The sequence below is a fragment of the Phyllobates terribilis genome, unplaced genomic scaffold, assembly GCF_046119375.1.
Source record: "Phyllobates terribilis strain yellow unplaced genomic scaffold, ASM4611937v1 Scaffold_11__3_contigs__length_659146591, whole genome shotgun sequence".
Classification (NCBI taxonomy): domain Eukaryota; kingdom Metazoa; phylum Chordata; class Amphibia; order Anura; family Dendrobatidae; genus Phyllobates; species Phyllobates terribilis.
Genome location: NW_027362771.1, coordinates 271,958,784 through 271,978,923, shown reverse-complemented (window position 1 = coordinate 271,978,923; position 20,140 = coordinate 271,958,784).

Sequence of the window (20,140 nt, the reverse complement as noted above, 5' to 3'; positions counted from 1 at the left end):
TACTGCACGGTGTGAACACCGCCGCCTTACAACTTGGTGGAGAATGTGGGCATTGTGACTGAGGCATACCCCACCGGCAGCTGCATGACCACAATCCAGCCTGCCAACTTTCAGTTCCATCCCGTGGACAAAATGGACGAACTATTAAAGCAGCTTACACTCGCCCAGCAGCAGCTTCTGCAGTCTCAGCGGCAACAGCAGGAGGAGCAACAGCAGGAGCGGGAGCAGCAGCATAATCAGCAGCAACAGCTATTGTACCAGCAGCAGCAAAAAACAAACGAACTGCTGCAACAGATTGCTGTCCTGCGGGAGACACCAATGGCATCAGCCCCGGAATGTCAAGAGGCCCGGGACAAGGTTCGCTCAGCGTTGAGGAAGATGGGACCGGAGGACGACTGTGCTGGAAAGAGACTTGCCCCTGTTCTGGACTCTGTGGAAAAACGAAATCCACTCTTCCCCGCTAAAATGTATTACAGACGCTGTACCCAACGAACCTGCCGTAGGGGTGTCCAACCTAGGGACAGAGTGTTACCCCGATAGGTTTCCCTTAGAGGTGCTGGCAGGAGAGGTCGAGGCGGCCCCATCGATCCCTGAGCTGGAAGTGTCCTGGGACACGTTTGGGACGGCTCAGCTACAGGATCCCACCCTGACTCAGGCGCGGGAAAGGGTGGTAGAGGTAAACGGCGTAGCCCAACAGCCCAATGCAGATACTGTATTTCCACGCATGGTAGTCAACGGTAAGTTGCTCTATAGGATAGATAAGATCAGGGACTAGGTCGTGGAACAGTTGGTAGTACCTCAGTCGTACCATCGGGTGGTTCTAGATTTGGCACACACACACTTGCTGGGTGGACACTTAGGGGAAAAAAAACGCAAGAACATATCTTGCAGCGGTTCTTTTGGCCTGGGGTTTATGCGGAGGTCAAAAGGTACTGCGAATCCTGCCCCGAATGTCAGTTGACCTCACGCACCGCAAGTTTCCGTAGCCCATTGGTACCCCTGCCAGTGATAGAGGTACCTTTTGAACGGATTGCAATGGATTTGGTAGGGCCCATTGTAAAATCCGCCCGTGGCCACCAACATATACTGGTGGTCATCGACTATGCCACCCGGTACCTGGAGGCTATACCACTACGCCACACCTCGGCAAAACTGATTGCACGGGAGATGTTTGCCATGTTCTGTCGCCTTGGACTACCTAAGGAGATCCTGACGGATCAGGGGACACCTTTTATGTCCAAAGTGACAAGGGAACTGTGCAAATTGCTAAAAATTAAACAATTGCGCACCTCGGTGTACCACCCTCAAACCGATGGGCTAGTAGAATGGTTTAATAAAACCCTCAAGTCCATGTTAAAAAAGTTGGTTTCTAAGGACGGAAGGGATTGGGACATGTTGCTACCCTATTTGATGTTCGCCGTCCGTGAGGTACCCCATTCTTCCATAGGGTTCTCTCCCTTTGAGTTATTGTACGGCAGACACCATAGGGGTCTGTTGGATGTAGCCAAAGAGACATGGGAACAAGAGCCGACTCCACATAGGAGTATAATTGAACACGTGGCTAGTATGCAGGACCGTATCGCGGCGGTCATGCCCATCGTGAAAGAACATCTGTTAGATGCCCAGGCAGCCCAGAGGTGCACATATAATAAAAGAGCCAGAGTCAGGTCTTTTAACAAGGGCGATCGGGTGTTAGTACTGGTACCCACAGCCGAGAGTAAGCTCATGGCCAAGTGGCAAGGGCCATATGGGATTCGATAAAAAGTGGGGGAGGTAAATTACCGGGTGTATCAGCCCGGAAGGAGGAAACCTGAGCAGCTTTACCATGTAAACCTGCTAAAGCCTTGGAAAGATCGAGAGTGTTTAGTTACAGATGTCACCCCGGGCATATCACCAGAGAGTTCTCTTCCTTCAGCCAGGGAAGCGTCCGAGGGGGAGGTCAGGATAAGTGATGCCCTCACTAAACAGCAGCGACGGGAGGCTCACTCGCTAGTGCAGCACAATACCGACGTGTTCTCAGAGCTACCAGGTAGGACTACGGTTATCCAACATGACATTGTCACCGAACCTGGGGTAAGGGTGCGAATAAGACCGTACCGGGTACCCGAAGCCCGGAGGCAAGCCATCACGGCTGAGGTAAAACAAATGCTTATGTTAGGCGTCATAGAGGAATCACGGAGTGAGTGGGCTAGCCCCATCGTACTGATTCCAAAACCAGACGGATCGTTAAGCTTCTGTAACGATTTCCGGAAATTGAATGAAGTGTCAAAGTTTGACCTTTATCCAATGCCCAGGGTGGATGAGCTGATTGAGAGACTGGGGCAGGCCCAGTACTTTACCACTCTCGATCTCACCAAGGGTTACTGGCAGGTACCTCTCACAGATTTGGCGAAGGAAAAGACCACCTTCGCTACTTCGGAGGGTCTATACCACTATGTGGTCTTACCTTTTGGGTTACATGGGGCCCCGGCTACATTCCAGAGGTTGATGGACATAGTGCTCAAGCCTCATCAGGAGTACGCGTCCACGTATCTAGATGATATTATCATCTTTAGCACCGACTGGCATAAGCACCTATCACAGGTACAAGCAGTGCTGGATTCTCTCAGAGCCGCGGGGTTAACGGCAAACCCCAAAAAATGTGCGATAGGACTAGAGGAAGCCCGATATTTGGGGTATGTGAAAGGCCGAGAAGCTATCAAGCCCCAAATCAATAAAGTTGAGGCCATAAAAAACTGGCCTAAACCGTCAAGTACAAAACAGGTGAGGGCATTCCTTGGCATCCTTGGGTATTACCGCCGGTTTATACCAAATTTTGCTGGGCGAACGGCGGCCCTGACCGATCTCTTGAAAGGAACCCTCAGGCAGAAGAAGCTTTTCAGTCCATGAAGCTGGCTCTGTGTGGACAGCCGGTCCTCATCAGCCCCAACTTCAAGGAAACCTTCATTGTACAGACAGATGCCTCGGAGGTAGGCCTAGGGGCGGTATTGTCACAAAAAGTGAATGGTGAAGAGCACCCAGTCACCTGCTTGAGTAGAAAACTTTTCCCGGGAGAGAAAAACTATAGCGTGGTAGAGAAGGAGTGTTTGGCTATTAAGTGGGCCATGGAATCACTACGTTATTATTTACTCAGGCGTCAGTTCCGCTTGGTGACGGACCACTCACCCTTGGTATGGATGAGGAATGCCAAGGAGAGGAATGCGCGTGTCACCAGGTGGTTCCTGTCACTGCAAAATTTCAGTTTCTCTGTAGAACATGGCCCTGGGTAGTTGCAAGCAAACGCGGATGCCCTGTCCTGGGCACCCTGTATGGTGGCAAATGTTCAACCCCACAAGTTTGAACAGAGGGGGGATATGTGAGGCAGTGACCGGGATCGTATACGAGGGACGTTATATATCCCCCAGAATGTGTACAGAGACCTATTAAATCGATTGGAGTGCATTGCAGTCACAGACACAGCTGCGGCTGCAATGCAGGAATGAAGGTGAGCAATGACCTGGTAAGACTACCTGGCTAAGGCAGATTAAGTAAAACCAGGTAGGGCCTTCATTTCTTGGAGGAGGTCACAGGAGGCAGTGGGGCGGCCTCCTCCCTCCAACCCGGGTTTTCCAGTGGCTCTTGCCACAGGTCCTTTAAAATTCCTGCACTAAGGATTAGTGGTGTTCTATGTTGGAACCTGCTAGGAGCATAGCAGGGAAGCTAAGCAGGATTGAGGGTGGCTGAACCCACGCCTGGGAAGCCTCTGCATCTGTCAGGCTCTGAGCGGCCCGGCGCGGCCGTTGCCCACGGCAACCGTTGTTTACAGACTTGTGTTAACCCGGCTGCGAACCGGAGGACTGTCCTGTTTACCTGTGAGTTGCTGAATAAAGCTGTTTATGTTGGATTTGCTTGGGTCACTGCCTCAGTTACTGCACAGTGTGAACACCGCCGCCTTACAATATGGATGAACTCTTTATGTATCAAATGACCAAGTTCTCCAAAAAATATGATGTAATGGTCATGGGAGATTTCAACTATCCAGACATTTGTTGGGAATCTCTCTCAAGTAAAGCTAACAGGTCACGCAAATTCTTATCCTCTCTTGCTGACAACTTTATCTTCCAAAAGGTAGGGGAGAAAACAAGGGAATCTGCTACTTTGGATCTAATCCTTATAAACAGGGAGGAAATGGTTGAGGAGGTAAAAGTGGCTGGAACCCTAGGAGGCAGCGATCATGCTATTATTGAATTTTGGATAACTAGAGGAGGAAGACATGTGAAGACTCAAACTTCAAGGTTAGATTTCAGAAAGGCAGATTTTAAGCGACTCAGAAAGAGAATAGGAGGGATCCAATGGCTGGATGTCCTTAAGCACAAAAATGTCCAGGAAGGATGGGAAATTTTTAAAAATGAGATTCTCAAAGCACAATCGTTAACAATCCCGAAAAGTGGGAAGAATGGGAAGCATTTAAGGAAACCAGGATGGATGAACACAGAACTTAAACACATGCTAAAAAGAAAGAAAGAAATGTTTATCAAATGGAAAGAGGGAGGCATATCTAAAGAAGATTATAATGCAGTCTGCAGATCCTGCAGGGCACGTATCAGGTTAGCTAAAGCTGACAATAAATTAAGGCTTGCAAGAGATGTCAAAAGCAATAAAAAAGGATTTTGGAGGTATGTCAAAAGTAAAAGAAAATTCAAAGATGCTATAGGATTTTTACAGGATGAAAATGGTGAAATGGTAAGAAACGATGTTGAGAAGGCTGAACTTTTTAATTCCTATTTTGCATCTGTTTTCTCTCAGAAAGAAAACGTAACATCAACTGATCTTCACTGTCCTATTAAAGTAATAGAAGAATCCAAGTTATCTGTAAACAGAGAGATTGTGAGGGAATATTTAGCTAACATAAATGAGTTCAAGTCTCCTGGTCCAGATGAATTACACCCCAGAGTACTGAAGGAGGTCATAGAAGAAATTTTAGAACCACTCTGCATAATCTTTGAAAATTCTTGGAGAACAGGAGAAGTCCCAGAAGACTGGAGAAGAGCAAATTTTGTTCCTATCTTCAAAAAGGGGAAGAAGGTGGACCCAGGGAACTATAGGCCGGTGAGTCTGACTTCTATACCAGGAAAGATCTTTGAACAAATTATTATACAACATGTATGTAAGTACCTGGATAAGAATGAAGTGATTAACCAGAGTCAGCATGGGATTGTAACTAACAAGTCATGTCAGACTAACTTAATTTCCTTCTATGACAGAATCACTGGCTGGGTGGATCAGGGAAATGCTGTAGATATAGTATATCTTGACTTCAGCAAAGCATTTGACAAAGTATCTCACACCATCCTTATTGAAAAAATTACCAAGTATGGAATGGACAAGGCAACTGTTAGGTGGATTCATAACTGGCTTAGTGATCGAACTCAAAGAGTGGTCTTAAATGGCTTCACATCCAGTTGGATGAATGTCTCAAGTGGGGTACCACAGGGCTCTATCCTGGGACCTGTATTGTTCAACATCTTTATCAATGATTTAGATGAAGGAATTGAGGGTAAACTGATTAAATTTGCTGATGACACAAAGCTAGGAAGGATAGCTATTACTAGAGAAGAGAGAGAGGATTCAAAAAGACCTAAATAAACTGGAGCAGTGGGCAGTAACTAACAGTATGGTTTTTAACAGGGAAAAATGCAAAGTGCTACATCTTGGCAATAAAAATGAAAAAAGCATATACAAAATGGGAGGAATAGAGCTAAGCAACAGTACATGTGAAAAAGACTTAGGTATACTAATAGATCATAGACTGAACATGAGTCAACAGTGTGATGCAGCAGCAAAAAAGGCAAATACAATTCTGGGATGTATTAACAGAAGCATACAGTCTAGATCACGTGAAGTCATTATCGGACTTTACTCCTCTTTGGTCAGACCTCATCTGGAATACTGCGTCCAGTTTTGGGCACCACATTTTAAAAAAGACATCGACAAACTGGAGCAAGTTCAGAGAAGAGCAACCAGAATGGTGACCGGTCTGCAAACCATGTCCTATGAGGAACAGTTACAAGATTTGGGAATGTTTAGCTTGCAAAAAAGAAGACTGAGAGGAGACTTAATAGCTGTCTACAAATATCTCAAGGGCTGTCACATTGTAGAAGGATCATCTTTATTCTCATTTGCACAAGGAAAGACTAGAAGCAATGGGATGACCCGGAATGGGAGGAGACACAGATTAGATATTAGAAAAATCTTTTTGACAGTTAGGGTGATCAATGAGTGGAACAGGTAGCCATGAGAGGTGGTGAGATCCCCTTCAATGGACGTCTTCAAACAGAGGCTGCACAGATATCTGTCTGAGATGATTTAGTGAATCCTGCTTTGAGCAGGGGGTTTTACCAGATGACCCAGGAGGTCCCCTCCAACTCTATCATTCTATGATTCTATGATTCTAGATCAGCTGTGCATGAGTAGCCAGGGTCTATTTTGTTTAGTTAGCGTCTTGGCAAGGCTACAGATTTTGTGTTCATGGTTTTATTTTTTCGGTGCTGTGCAATCTATGGAAATAAATGTCACATTGTTTTGTCACAAGAATCCATCCAGTGCCTGTGTAAATGCTACTTTTTGCTGAGCATGAAAACCCTAATATATATATATATATAATATAATATAATATAATATAATATAATATAATATAATATAATATAATATAATATAATATATATAATATATACTGCTCAAAAAAAGGGTAACACTCAAATAACACATCCTAGATCTGAATGCATTAAATTTTCTCATTGAATACTTTGTTCTGTACAAAGTTGAATGTGCTGACAACAAAATCACACAAAAATCATCAATGGAAATCAAATTTATTAACCAATGGAGGCCTGGATTTGGAGTCAACCCCAAAATTAAAGTGGAAAAACACACTACAGGCTGATCCAACTTTGATGTAATGAGGCTCAGTATTGTGTGTGGCCTCCACGTGCCTGTATGACCTCCCTACAACGCCTGGGCATGCTCCTGATGAGGTTGCGGATGGTCTCCTGTGGGATCTCCTCCCAGACCAGGACTAAAGCATCCACCAACTCCTGGACAGTCTGTGGTGTAACTTGACATTGGTGGATGGAGCGAGACATGATGTCCCAGATGTGCTCAATCAGATTCAGGTCTGGGGAATGGGCGGGCCAGTCCATAGCTTCAATGCCCTCAACTTACAGGTACTGCTGACACACTCCAGCCACATGAGGTCTGGCATTGTCCTGCATTAGGAGGAACCCAGGGTCAACCGCACCAGTATATGGTCTCACAAGGGGTCTGAGGATCTCATCTCGGTACCTAATGGCAGTCAGGATACCTCTGGCGAGCACATGGAGGGCTGTGCGGCCCTCCAAAGAAATGCCACCCCACACCATTACTGACCCACTGCCAAACCGGTCATGCTGAAGGATGTTGTAAACAGCAGATCGCTCTCCACGGCATCTCCAGACTCTATGACGTCTGTCACATGTGCTCAGTGTGACCCTGCTTTCGTCTGTGAAGAGCACAGGGCGCCTGGTATTCTGTGGCAAATGCCAAGTGTCCTGCACTGTGTTGGGCTGTGAGCACAAACCCCATCTGTGGACGTCGGGCCCTCATACCACCCTCATGGAGTCGGTTTCTAACCGTTTGTGCAGACACATGCACATTTGTGGCCTGCTGGAGGTCATTTTTGCAGGGCTCTGGCATTCCTCCTCCTGTTCCTCCTTGCACAAAGGTGGAGGTAACGGTCCTGCTGCTGGGTTGTTGCCCTCCTACGACCCCTCCACGTCTCCTGGTGTACTGGCCTGTCTCCTGGTAGTGCCTCCAGCCTCTGGACACTACACTGACAGACACAGCAAACTTTCTTGCCACAGCTCGCATTGATGTGCCATCCTGGATGAGCTGCACTACCTGAGAAACATCTGTGGGTTGTAGAGCCCGTCTCATGCTACCTCGAGTGTGAAAGCACAACCAACTTTCAAAAGTGACCAAAACATCAGCCAGAAAGTAGTGATACTGAGATGTGGTCTGTGGTTCCCACCTGCAGAACCACTCCTTTATTGAGTGTGTCTTGATAATTGCCACTAATTTCCATCTATTGTCTATTCCATTTGCACAACAGCATGTGAAATTGATTGTCAATCAGTGTTGCTTCCTAAGTGGACAGTTTGATTTCACAGAAGTTTGATTAACTTGGACTTATATTCTGTTGTTTAAGTGTTCCCTTTATTTTTTCGAGCAGTGTATATATATATATATATATATATATATATATATATATATATATATATATAATAAAATGGCACCTAGTGCAATTCTTTGACATAAAGATGGAAACTACAATAGGTTTTCATCCTAACATTAACATTGTATCATTTAGCCTCTAAACGTTTGTTAAAATTGTGCCCATCAATCCCCATGCAATTGCCAGTGACACTTGTATGCATAAAGCCAAAGAGATGATCTGCTTGTAACACAGCATGCTTTTCAGAACTGTCTAGTAGCTCTGATTAACAATGCTCTTTCAGTTTGTTACATAGTGTTCTGCATGTTCTCATGTTTTTTGAATTTTTCATTTAGCTTTCTATTTCTTACCTTTTAACATTCTGATACTGCTAATATAATTATCCTCATCAATAGCACATAATCACTAATATTTCTGGGTTTGCGCCCTCCTTACATACAGTTAATATCACATATGACAGAATCTGAGTTATACAACATTGTACAGTCATGCCAAAACCTAAGTCCAGAGCTTCCATTTATTTTCTTGATGCCAGAATGTCCAGGCAGTTTAATCCTGTGAGTCATTAGCAAGACAGGCTTACCCTGGCTGTCATCTATCCTTCAGCAGTGGATTCAATAATGTACATAGCTCACCCTGTTACTAGTGCCAAATATTTTCTCATTCTGCCCTGCAATGAGCTAAAAGTATTCCCTGTAGTTCAATACAGAATAGAGGACTGCATAACTAAACTTATATTTGAACATTTCTCCCCAAAATATGTGTGTTTCAGTCTAATGTGATGACTGAATAATCTAAGAAAGAATAATTTATTCAATTCTGTTCACTGTCTATAAGCTTCCATTATTGCAATGTTTAATATGTTAAGCACTTGCTGAAAAGCAATACAGTCTTTTAAAATCTCTACCCTAATGTGTTGGAGTTGGCCTTCAACCATAATACTGTTTTTATACGCAGCTATGAAGCATGTAGATGATGTAATTTTCAGGAAACCAGTTATGTATTATGTAAATGTATTCATATCTGTTCTGCAATTTTAGGTTCCTAGGTCAGCAGAATAGGGTGTACATACATGTGTAGAATGAAACTGGTATAACAGAGTATTAATAGATCCTTTAGAAAGAGTCCATGATATAATATGGACACAGGAGAAATCCACCCTATTTGGAAATTACTTTTGAGACAAAATATTAGATCCCAGGGATGCTGTAGAAATCCACCCTAAATCGCGATGCTCGGGAGCTTGACCCGAGTAACCAGTACAATGTAAGTGAATAGGAAACTCGAGCAGTTTTCCAGTGGCGGGGATCTGGAGGGGGTGTAAAAATTGGTAAAATCGACGGAAACAGTGCTAAAATGACATGGGAACAGCATGGGGAAGACCCCTGGAAGCATTTCTGAATGGCAGGTCACTGCTGTGAACAATGTTGCCAGAATATTATACCACTTTTACTGACTGACAATAAAACATACAAAAAACTAAGGTAAAATGGATTTTCCTGGAAAAAAATGTTAACAAACATTCTTTCCAGGGCAATGACTTGTATATAAAGCAAAATAAATAACAAAAAAATAAATGCTCACCACACCTTGGGCTATGTTCACATATAGTATTTTTGCTACATTTTTGCACTTTCGCATTGCTTTCAACGGTGAAAAAAACATTCACCAGTAAATGTAATTTTAACATTTTACTACCTTATCTGGCAATGTGGTGTGTGAGACATGATCAGAAGCATCCTGTTTTAGTTATGAATGAGGGACTCTGAAAGTCTCAAAGCCTGTTTTTATAGGGCCATCAGGCTGCCCTCACTATTGTTAGAGGGCCATCAGCTAGCTATGCTTTGCGTAGCCATATAATTCTACTGCAATATAATGTATCCATCTGAGGTGGTCAATTTTTCTTTCGCGTATATATTCTGTAAAGTTTGAAATTTGCATGTCCAGCAGGCTGTCCTCAAAATTTATGGATGTCCAGCAGGCGCCCCTCACAATTTATAGAGTGCCAGCAGGTGGCCTCCACTATTTTTAGAGGACCAACAAGTATCTTGGGGACAGATGAGGCAAAGAGTTTTATGGTAAAGAACATCATTCAACTGTTTACTGTAAATGTTTATTACAATATTTTTTGGCATAGAGTGGCATGTAAGCGTAAGACATCTTGTTCCACTGTGTAGCAGTTTTAAAATTGTGCATAATACAGCAGTAAGCCTTTCTTATGGATCTACAGATACATGGGCTGTTAATCTTTTACTCATCTGTGATTAACTGTGTAGAAGAATTTAGAATAAGTAGAAGCAATACATTTCAATTTGGTCGTTCCAAAGTGAGCAAAAATTGTCGTACAATTTCATAATGAGTAATGTGCATCTATTATCTGTCTCTTTAGACTGAAGCTTTAAGACACTTTTTGAAGAACAGCTTTCCAAAAGCAAAAAATGCTCAATGCAGCCTTTTAAATTTTAACACGTACATACATGTTTCTGTCCTTGTATCAGAATTGCTGCAACAGTTAAAACACAGATATTGGATAGATCTGTCACAATTGGTTAAGTTTTAATGACATGTTTTATTTACAAGAAGATCTCCAGCGTGTTGACATCTCCGGTGAATGTTGATGTTATCACAGCTTTACCTCCACATGGACTTTTCTTAGAAAACAAAAGCCACACTTCCTTTCTCTTTTCTTCTCATTTAACTAGCTAATTCTTGTGATCATATAACAAGTTTTAGAAAACACTGCCATTGCTGGACATATGATATGTTCATTTATTGGGAGGATCAGATACAAGCAGCAGGATGTCATTGAGAGAATGCACATTTATTTTAGTGCAACCACAGTGATCACAGGCGTGGTCCTGCTGTGCTCCTCACCCTTGGTAAATGTCAGGTTTTGGTCAATGGCACCCAGCATGCACGATTATTTTGTCAGAGACTTTAGGTTCTAGGGAGAACAGGTCATTTGGTATTTTTTCTCCAACTGGAACTCTGCTATATTCACCTCAGGCCATGGAATTTGAACCCTGCTTTTAATGGATCAGCCACCGATGGGGCCAAGTGTTCTGTAAAAATAAATATCACAGTAAGCGGAAACAAAACAATTTTTTAACAGAGTATAATCATTTTATTTGAGGTAATTGTGAGGAATTAATAGCACATAACAGTATATAATATGTGTTATAGTACCATGTGCTTGAAAGGAATTACCACTTAGAATATTCATCTGTAAAAAAGCCCTTGAGCTATACTATTACTGCAAAATGTTATGCAATTATTTTATCTCCTATCTTTAATACTTATTTATCTGTTATTTATTGTATATATCTGTAATAGATATATTACAAGATGAGCACTCTCTCTCATTATTACTGAAATGTTTTTAACATGAACAGAAGATTAAAAAAAAAGTTGTACAACAGTAACAAATATAATAACTCCTCCAGTTTTAAAGAAAAAAAAAACCTGCTATGTTGAAGTGAAAGTTTTCCTGTGCTAACTATTTTACACAAAAAAATGGCAATCCTATTAGCCAATTTGCCTCTGAGCTAGTCACATCATGGTAGATGCGTATAGCTGTAACATCATAGGCAGCCAGCAAATAGAAGAGGACATACACATTGTACATTTAATTTATCATAAACCCCATATAATACTGGCAAACAGGGAGAAAAGGGGTGGAGGGGGGTGGGGGTAAGGCAAGTAGGAGATAGCCAGTCTGTTATATACAGCCCTTTCACCTGTCTCTCCTATCTTTCTCTTGTCTCCTGCCTCTCTCTTGTCACATCTTCCATCTTTTCTCTCTCCCACTCTTTTCTTTCTTTCCTTCTGTCTTCTTCTCCCTTATTGTCTCTTACTCCACCCCCTCCATTTAGTCTCGCCTTTACCATGTCACTCCACAAAGTCTGACAGTTGTTACTAGTGTTGAGCCACCCCCGTAGTGTTCGAGTTCGGTTCGGTTCGTCGAACACCCGTGTGTTCGCCGAACTGTTCGTCGAACTGTTCGTCAAACACCTTCGAACACCGTTAAAACCAATGGCAGGCAAACAAAAACACATAGAAACACATAGAAAACACCTTCAAAGGTGTCCAAAAGCTGACAAACTGCTCAGAAGACATAACTAACACATGGAAAAGTGACAAGTACATATAGTCATGCGAAAATAAAAGAGGTGGAGGAGTAAAAGGAGGGGGAGACACAGATATAGGCATGTCATGCCCTTCTAAAATCCAAAAAGTGAGAAGCCGACACGGCCAGTCCGTTCCTGCCCGTGCCACCTCCGTGTCGCCGGGTTTGTGCCAGAGCCGCGGTGGACCCTGACGGCCAGCCCCCCTCTCCTAATACTGGTGCCTGTCCGCTGGTGGGTCGAGCCCCCCGCGGTGGGGGGGGAGTAACATCTGCAGAAGAAAGACCATCTTCCAGCCAAACTAACATGTCGACTTCTTTTCGTGGACAATGTGATACGATCCCTTTGTTACGGACATGCCCATCGCTACAAATTCCAGATGAGGCACAAAAACAGCAGGTGCTTCAGCGGATATCAAGTGCTCCTTCAAGTGGGCTCTCCTCCACCTCAACTTCAACATCACAAATACTCCAGTCCTCAGAGGTGTCACCCCAATCGCACTTGCTTCCCCACAGCTCCCAAGTCTCCAGCTGTCCGTCTGAGTATGGGGTAACACAGATGGTTGAGTCTGCACAGCTGTTTACTCATACTATAGCCTGGGAAACGGAGGTCTGCTCCAGAGCTTCTGTTAATCCAGACGAGGAAATGATCTGCACTGATGCCCAGAATCTTTATAAGTCGGATCCAGGACCAGATGAAGAAGGTTCTGAGCATAATGTAGACCCTCGTTCCCAAACTGTAACTCCTGTTGGTGGAGACAATGATGAAGACGATGATGAGACTCAAATACCTGATTGGAGCGACAACTTGACTTTTCGGTCAGGGCAGGAAGAGGTTGGCTTTGAGGACGACGGGTGTGATAACACACAGGGTGATGATGACGAGGTTGGAGATCCCACTTACTGTCAACCCACAGTCAGCCAGTCGATGAGGTCACCCGGGCCTTTGCCTGGCCTTTGGGATGTCGCGGTGGTCGGCTCCCTGGCCCGTACCCTGGGGTCACTCTTTAAAAGGGTGGATAATTGTTAATTTTATAAGAGTTTGTGACACCACCTGTGGTATCTGGTGAGAAGCACCAGCGCTGCAGCAGTCCACTGAGGCCCGTGATAAGGCAGCTCGATGGTATAGCTCCCCACAGGTGGAGCTAGGTCTCAGGGCAGCGTATGCAGGGGGAATGCAGGACAGGCGAGACCCAGCTGGGTCAGAGCAAGAACGGAAACGGACACGGTAGTCACTTCAGTACCTTTTACTGGAGGAAATTCAGGCACATCCAGGAGCACTGTAGGGTGAAGGGTGCATATCACGATCCTCCCCAATGAGCGGGTGTAGGGCCTCCTGTTTCTTGCCTCTGCGCAGTAAGTTTCTGACCTGCCTGGAGCTAGGCCTAACTTTGTCTCTGTCCTGCGCTGGCTGACCTTGTGGTAGGGCCTTCTCTTGAAGTTCACGCTTCCAGTATGCGGGGCCTAAGCGTCTCCTGGCTCTGTTACGTATCAGCACCTTAGCGATCCTGGGACTTGTAGTTCTCCAGGGATTCCGGTTATGCCTTACTGGGTCATAGAGATCCCGGTAAGCTCGGATCCGGTGTCCGGTAAATGCTTCGGGGTGAGCTGGTTAAGCTCCTCTGCCCCTTATGTACTAACTCGCCACTCGCCTTCGGCCTACTCGGGCCCTCAATAGGCTATACACACTAACGGCAGCTTGCCGCACTTCACCGATCTTATGACGCCGGCACACCTTAAGCTCTATCTGGGCTCCCTGAATCTAGCTAGCAGGAGCCTCGTGCTCCACTGCTGAACTATTAACTGAGTTCTCTAGACTAGACTGAGCTCCACTGCAGACTGACCTCTCTTAGGCTTCTCTACTGCAGGAACTCTTCAGAGGAACTGAACTGCCTAGCTCCACCTTCCCTATTTATATCCCTAACGGGCTCCCTCTGCTGGTCTGAGGTGGAAGGTGGAGATGTGTGAATGTTTATGGGGGCCTCTTGTGGAGGATTCCATCAATATACTCTTCTAGGATCTGTGATACCAAGCGCAGCAGGGCGTCACAGATGCTATTGACGACGAGGTTAGGTTGCACCTTCCTGGACAGAGACGGAGTACTGGAAGCACGTCAACAACTGCATCCTCAACCACAACTCCGCCTCTGACCACAAGTCGTAGTGGCTCTTCAGGTCGCATGGGCTCTAAGCCTTGCATAGCCTGGGCATTTATTCAGATCGATAAGGATGACCCAACTCGTGTTATCTGTAATATTTGTCACCAAAAGCTAAGTAGAGGCCAAAAAATCCATAGTTTGAGTACTTCATGCATGTACCGTCACATGGATATGAAGCATAAGTTGCAGTGGGAAGCTCACTGTGCTACAATGCGGCCTAGCAGGCTGGGCCAACCACCGTCTGCCCCATCTTGTGCATCCGCGGCCTCTTCATCCTCTGTGACTGGGGGGACAGCAGTCACACATGTTTTTGGACGCAGACCTGCCACCTCTTTACCTGCAACAGCCAGTGTGATTGGCAGGTCGTCAGTTCATTGGGAAGTGGAAACACCTGCTGGTGTTGAGAGCTCTCTGACATCGAGAGCACCACCTTTGGATCAAGGCAACCTAACATGTCCGCCTGCATCTTCCTCACAGACCGGCAGTTTGCCAGGGACACCCTACTCAACCCCGTCAAAGCACAACAGCCAGCCCTTGGTCCCTCAGATGTGGACAAGTAAAAGACCATTTCCTCCTAGCCATGAGAAAGCTAAGAGGTTGAATTTCACCATCTGCAAGCTGTTGGCTACAGAAATGCTGCCTTTCCGCCTGGAGGACACAGTGGATTTTTGAGACCTTATGTCCGTCGCAGTGCCCCAGTACCAGATGCCCAGTCGGCACTACTTCTCAAAGAAAGGTGTGCCTGCGCTCCACCAGCATGTCGCACACAACATCACCGCTTCTTTGAGAAACTCTGTGTGTGACAGGGTGCATTTCACCACAGACACTTGGACGAGTAGGCATGGACAGGGGCGTTACATGTCGCTGACAGGGCACTGGGTAACTATGGTGACAGCAGGACAAGGGGCTGCTGTCCAAGTCTTGCCGTCCCCGCGAGTTGTACGTCAATCCTCTTTATCTAGAAGTTCCTCCACTGCTTCTGCCTCCTCAACCTCCTCTCGGTCCTCCACCTGCACCCAAAGCCTGTCTGGTAATGCCACCTGCTTTCTAACTGCGCACCTCCTTACTATGCTGGCAGCAGGGCTCAACGGCATCAGTGTTTACTTTGAAATGTCTGGGAAATGTGAGTCACACAGCTGAGGACTTGTGGTCAGCTCTGGAGACCCAGTTTCATGAATGGTTGTCTCCACTGGACCTGCAACCAGGGAAGGCCGTGTGCGACAATGCTGCAAACCTGGGTGCGGCCCTTCGCCGGGGCAATGTTACACACGTGCCTTGTATGGCTCACGTGTTGAACCTGGTTGTCCATAAATTTTTAGCCCACTATCCCGGACTAGATGGCCTTCTGCAGAGGGCACGGTCGCTGTGTGCTCACTTCCGCCGTTCGCATCCCGCAGCTCAACGACTTACATCTCTACAGAAGTCGTTGGGCCTGCCAGTTCACCGGCTGAAATGCGATGTGCCGACACGGTGGAATTCAACTCTGCACATGTTGCAGCGACTGTGGCAGCACCGACAAGCCCTGGTGCAATAGTTTCTGACGTATAGCCTGGGCCAACGAGATCCAGAGGTGGGGCAAATCACACAGCAGGAATGGTCTCAAATCAGGGACCTATGAAGTTGACGCGCCCCCTGGGCCGTGGGGTACCCGGAGCCGGGCCGGTAGACGCTGGGGGTTGTAGTCACTGTGGCGGTGACCCGGTCCGTGACCCAGGGCGGTCAATCCAACGGTAATTTGTATATATGGATTTTATAATGTCCGACTACGCCACCTGTGGAGTGCGGCCAAAGGGGCCGCCACTGCGGAACAGTCCTCTGAAGCTGGTGGTTTTGCTGCAATGGTATTATTACTCACCACAGGAAGAGTGTAGCTTCAGGGCAGTGTGAGTGGATGATGGTGGTTGTAGTGCAGGGAGTCAGTAATGAACACAGAGTCCGTGTGATGCAGTCCCAAGATCTTTACTCACAGTTGTTGCAGTCCAGATTACAGGTACCAGAGCTATCTCACCCGTCGTGCTGTGCGTACTCAGTGAGGGGCTCAGTCCACCCCCAGATAGCTCCGGAGTACTTAGCAGGACCCCCTTCTGTGTGTCCTTTCTCTGGCCTTCTCCCTGCACCTCACACCCAGTGACACTTCTATCCGGTATCCTCGGGCCTTGGCGGGCGACTTGTGTTCCGTCCCCTGGGTCCTATGTGGCTACCTTCTTAGTGAGACTGGTGTGGACTTTTGCCTGCAGTACATGAAATGCTGCAGCCTCCGGTTTCTAGTTGAGCCTTGCTGTTTCTCCTCTAGTTGAGGGACCGGTTCCCCTTATCTGGCCTGACCCCTCTACCTCCTGGTGATGGTAGCAGCGGGAGTACAGGTGGCCTTCTGCACGGCCCGTAGCCCTAGGGTCCCTTCGGTTCCTGGAGCCTTCCTGCTCCCACTCCTCTCTTCTCTCCTTCAGTCCTGGGCCTCCCAGGCTAGGCCCGCCTCCGGAGCAGAGCTCATGCCGAGCCTCTGCTCCTGTCACTTTTCCTCCTCTGACTGGCTTGCTCTTTCTAAGATGGCTTCCTATTTATACTCTCCCTGTCATGTGCTCCCCTAAGCTGCTCCCCTAAGCACCCACTACATAGGATCCTCCCACCACCTAGGGACCTGGGACTGTGCTCTCCCTTAGGAGCAATCTCGCCCTAACCCCACTGCGGGTATGTGTTGGATGCAGGTGTTAGGGGCCCGAGCCATACGCCTTCCTTACCTGAGGGTGAGATACCACACCTCTAGGTGAGATGCAGTAACTCTGTGGTGACTGCACCCTCAGGGGCGCCACACACCTTTCTGCACAGTTTTGAAATGGCGACGAAGATGTTTAGTGCTGACGACGATGCCATTATCAGCATAACTATTCCGGTGATTTACGTGCTGGAGCACACATTAAACAGAATTCAGAGTCAGGTGGTCGGATAAGAGGAGGTGGAGGAAGTAGAGGAGGAGTCGTATGCGGAAGGGATAACATCTCCAAGGTCCAGACGGTTGGCAGCACCAAGGAGGCAGGCATGGGAGGGTGGGGGAGAGGGATTAAACAGGGCGCATGGTAGCAGCCAAACTGTTGAGGAAGGTGCAGGAGCCGAGGAAGAAGTGGAGGATGAACTGGCGATGGGCATGGAAGACTCATCAGATGAGGGAGACCTTGATCACATTTCTGTTGTGCGAGGTTGGGGGGAGAGGGCAGAGGAAAGAAGCATGATTCTTACCTCGCTACCAACACAACAAGGACTTGGTCCTCCTGGATGCGCAAGACACATGAGTGCCTTCTTGCTGCACTACCTGCAACATGACCCTCAGATTGCAGAATTCGAAGTAATCTCGACTACTGGGTTGCCACACTCTTAGATCCCCGGTACAAAAGTAAATTTGCCGAAATAATTCCTGCCATAAAAAGGGATTGACGCATGCAGGAGTATCTGCAGACGCTGTTGCAGAATCTTACATGTGCTTTTCCACAAAACACCAGTGGTGCACGAAGTGAATCTCACAGTTCTAACTTGCCAACCGCGGGACTGTCGAGTCTTCATCACTCAAACCGTAACAGTAACACAGTATCTGCTGGTAACAGCAATTTTGTGAAATCGTTTCACCACTTTTTTAGACCATCCTTTGCAAGGCCACAGGAGACAAGAAGTCTGACACATAGTCAATGCCTAGAGAGGATGGTGCAGGAGTATCTCCAAGTGAACATTGAAGCCATGACTGTGTCACTGGACCCTTGCTCATTTTGGTATTCCAATCTGGAAAAATGTCCGGAGCTCGCCACTCACGCCTTGGAGATCTTGTCATGCCCTGCAGCCAGTGTTCTCTCTGAACGTGTGTTCAGCGCTGCTGATGGTGTGCTGACAGATAAGCGCACGCGGCTGTCCACTGAGAATGTAGACAGACTCACGTTCATAAAGATGAACAAATCATGGATTCGCAAGGACTTTTCTAATCCTGTGTTATCCTTGGGAGGCTAAAAGCTTGAGGATTTGGTAATATCACCTCACCAACCGTTTTAAGCAACTGTGGGGCAATTGATGCCACTTAACCCTAGAACGCATGACCATAAAAATCTACACTTTCATATACCTGGGGCCTTTTAGGCCCGTGTGCAAATAACATTGAATAACTCAAACTCAAATGACAAACAACTATATACATGAAGAATACCTAGAGTTTCAAAATTCTAACTAAAGTAATCTTGCAGAAAATAGAAAACAATTAACAGGGCGGGACTGCGAGGCCCCAGGTATGCGTTCTAGGTTTAAGTGGTGTCTGTGCCACAATTTTGGGAAAAAATGGAAACTCTTTTGCTGTGTCTTACGTGACGTTGGCATAGTCAATTCCAGGTGGGTTGGGTCGCTCCCCCCCCCCCTTTTAACTGTAAGAAACTACATACACTATGACTTGGGGTAACACAGATGATTGAGTCTGAAGAGCTGTTTACTCAGAGGTCTGCTCCAAATCTTCAGTGTCTGCTAGTCAGCGTAGAATTTTTAACTGTATCAAGCCTAGGCAATACTTTGGGCGTAGTAGCCCAGCTGCGAAGCAAGCTGCACCGCCTGTGTATCTAATAAGAATTTTTAAATGCATCTAGCCTAGGCAGACTGTGGGGACCCCCAACCAAACCGAGACGCTCAGCCCCCCTACCGCCCCCCTTTCCTTGACAATACAATAATGTAACTCTTACAACTGGATGGGTGAGGATCGGTCACAGCTTTATTAACTCTTTATACTCATTCCATTAGAAAGACATTTTATTTCTAAAATAATTCAGCTTGTTGCAGCATGCCCTGGGTCTCCACTCCGGCAACTTGGCCAACAAGTGTAACTCTCCAACATGTCCATTCTATTTCCAGGCCACGGAGGATCCTGCGTACTCGTATGCAGGACTCTGACCCCCACCCATCACTCTTAACGCTTGTTCCACTCCTTCCTGGAGTCCTGACAGGAATATGTCCAGTCCAATATCCATTAAGTGAACACCGTCGGGCCGTATGAGGCCTGCTTTATCTCCTTCCAGTTGTCGGTGTCGTACCACTACACCGCCTCTGTCTCTTCTAAATTTTGCCATCCGAATATTTATTACCCGCCTTGTCCGTTCGATGGCCGTGATGTCTCGCGCACCTTGCCATACCGCTATCGGCACAATCTCTGACCATACTATAGCTAATTTTGTGAAAAATTCTCTGAAGCGCTCAGTGTCTAGTTTCATTATTGCCATTAGTTATGCGCTCTTGTGATGACCTAGGTTGTTTCCCCCTGCCTGTATAACTAAGATGACCAGACATCTTGCCTCTTTCCCTACCTTGATTACCTCCATTAGTACCTGTGGCCATAGCAGGCCTCTAATACCTCTCCAGTTGAAATATGTGTTATGAAACTCTAATTTCCTCCCGCCTGGGCGGACTTTCGCCCTTTAATCTGTCCAATATATATACGAGTGGCCTATCACCCACACTGTTGGCTTAGCGTCACCTGTAAAAGAAACAAACCACGTTAGGATAACAAGTCCGGTCTTATGTATCTTGCCAAACACGTGGATCACCATCTCTCTATCCTCTGAACTTCCGTTTCTGACAGTCCTGCTCTTGCTGC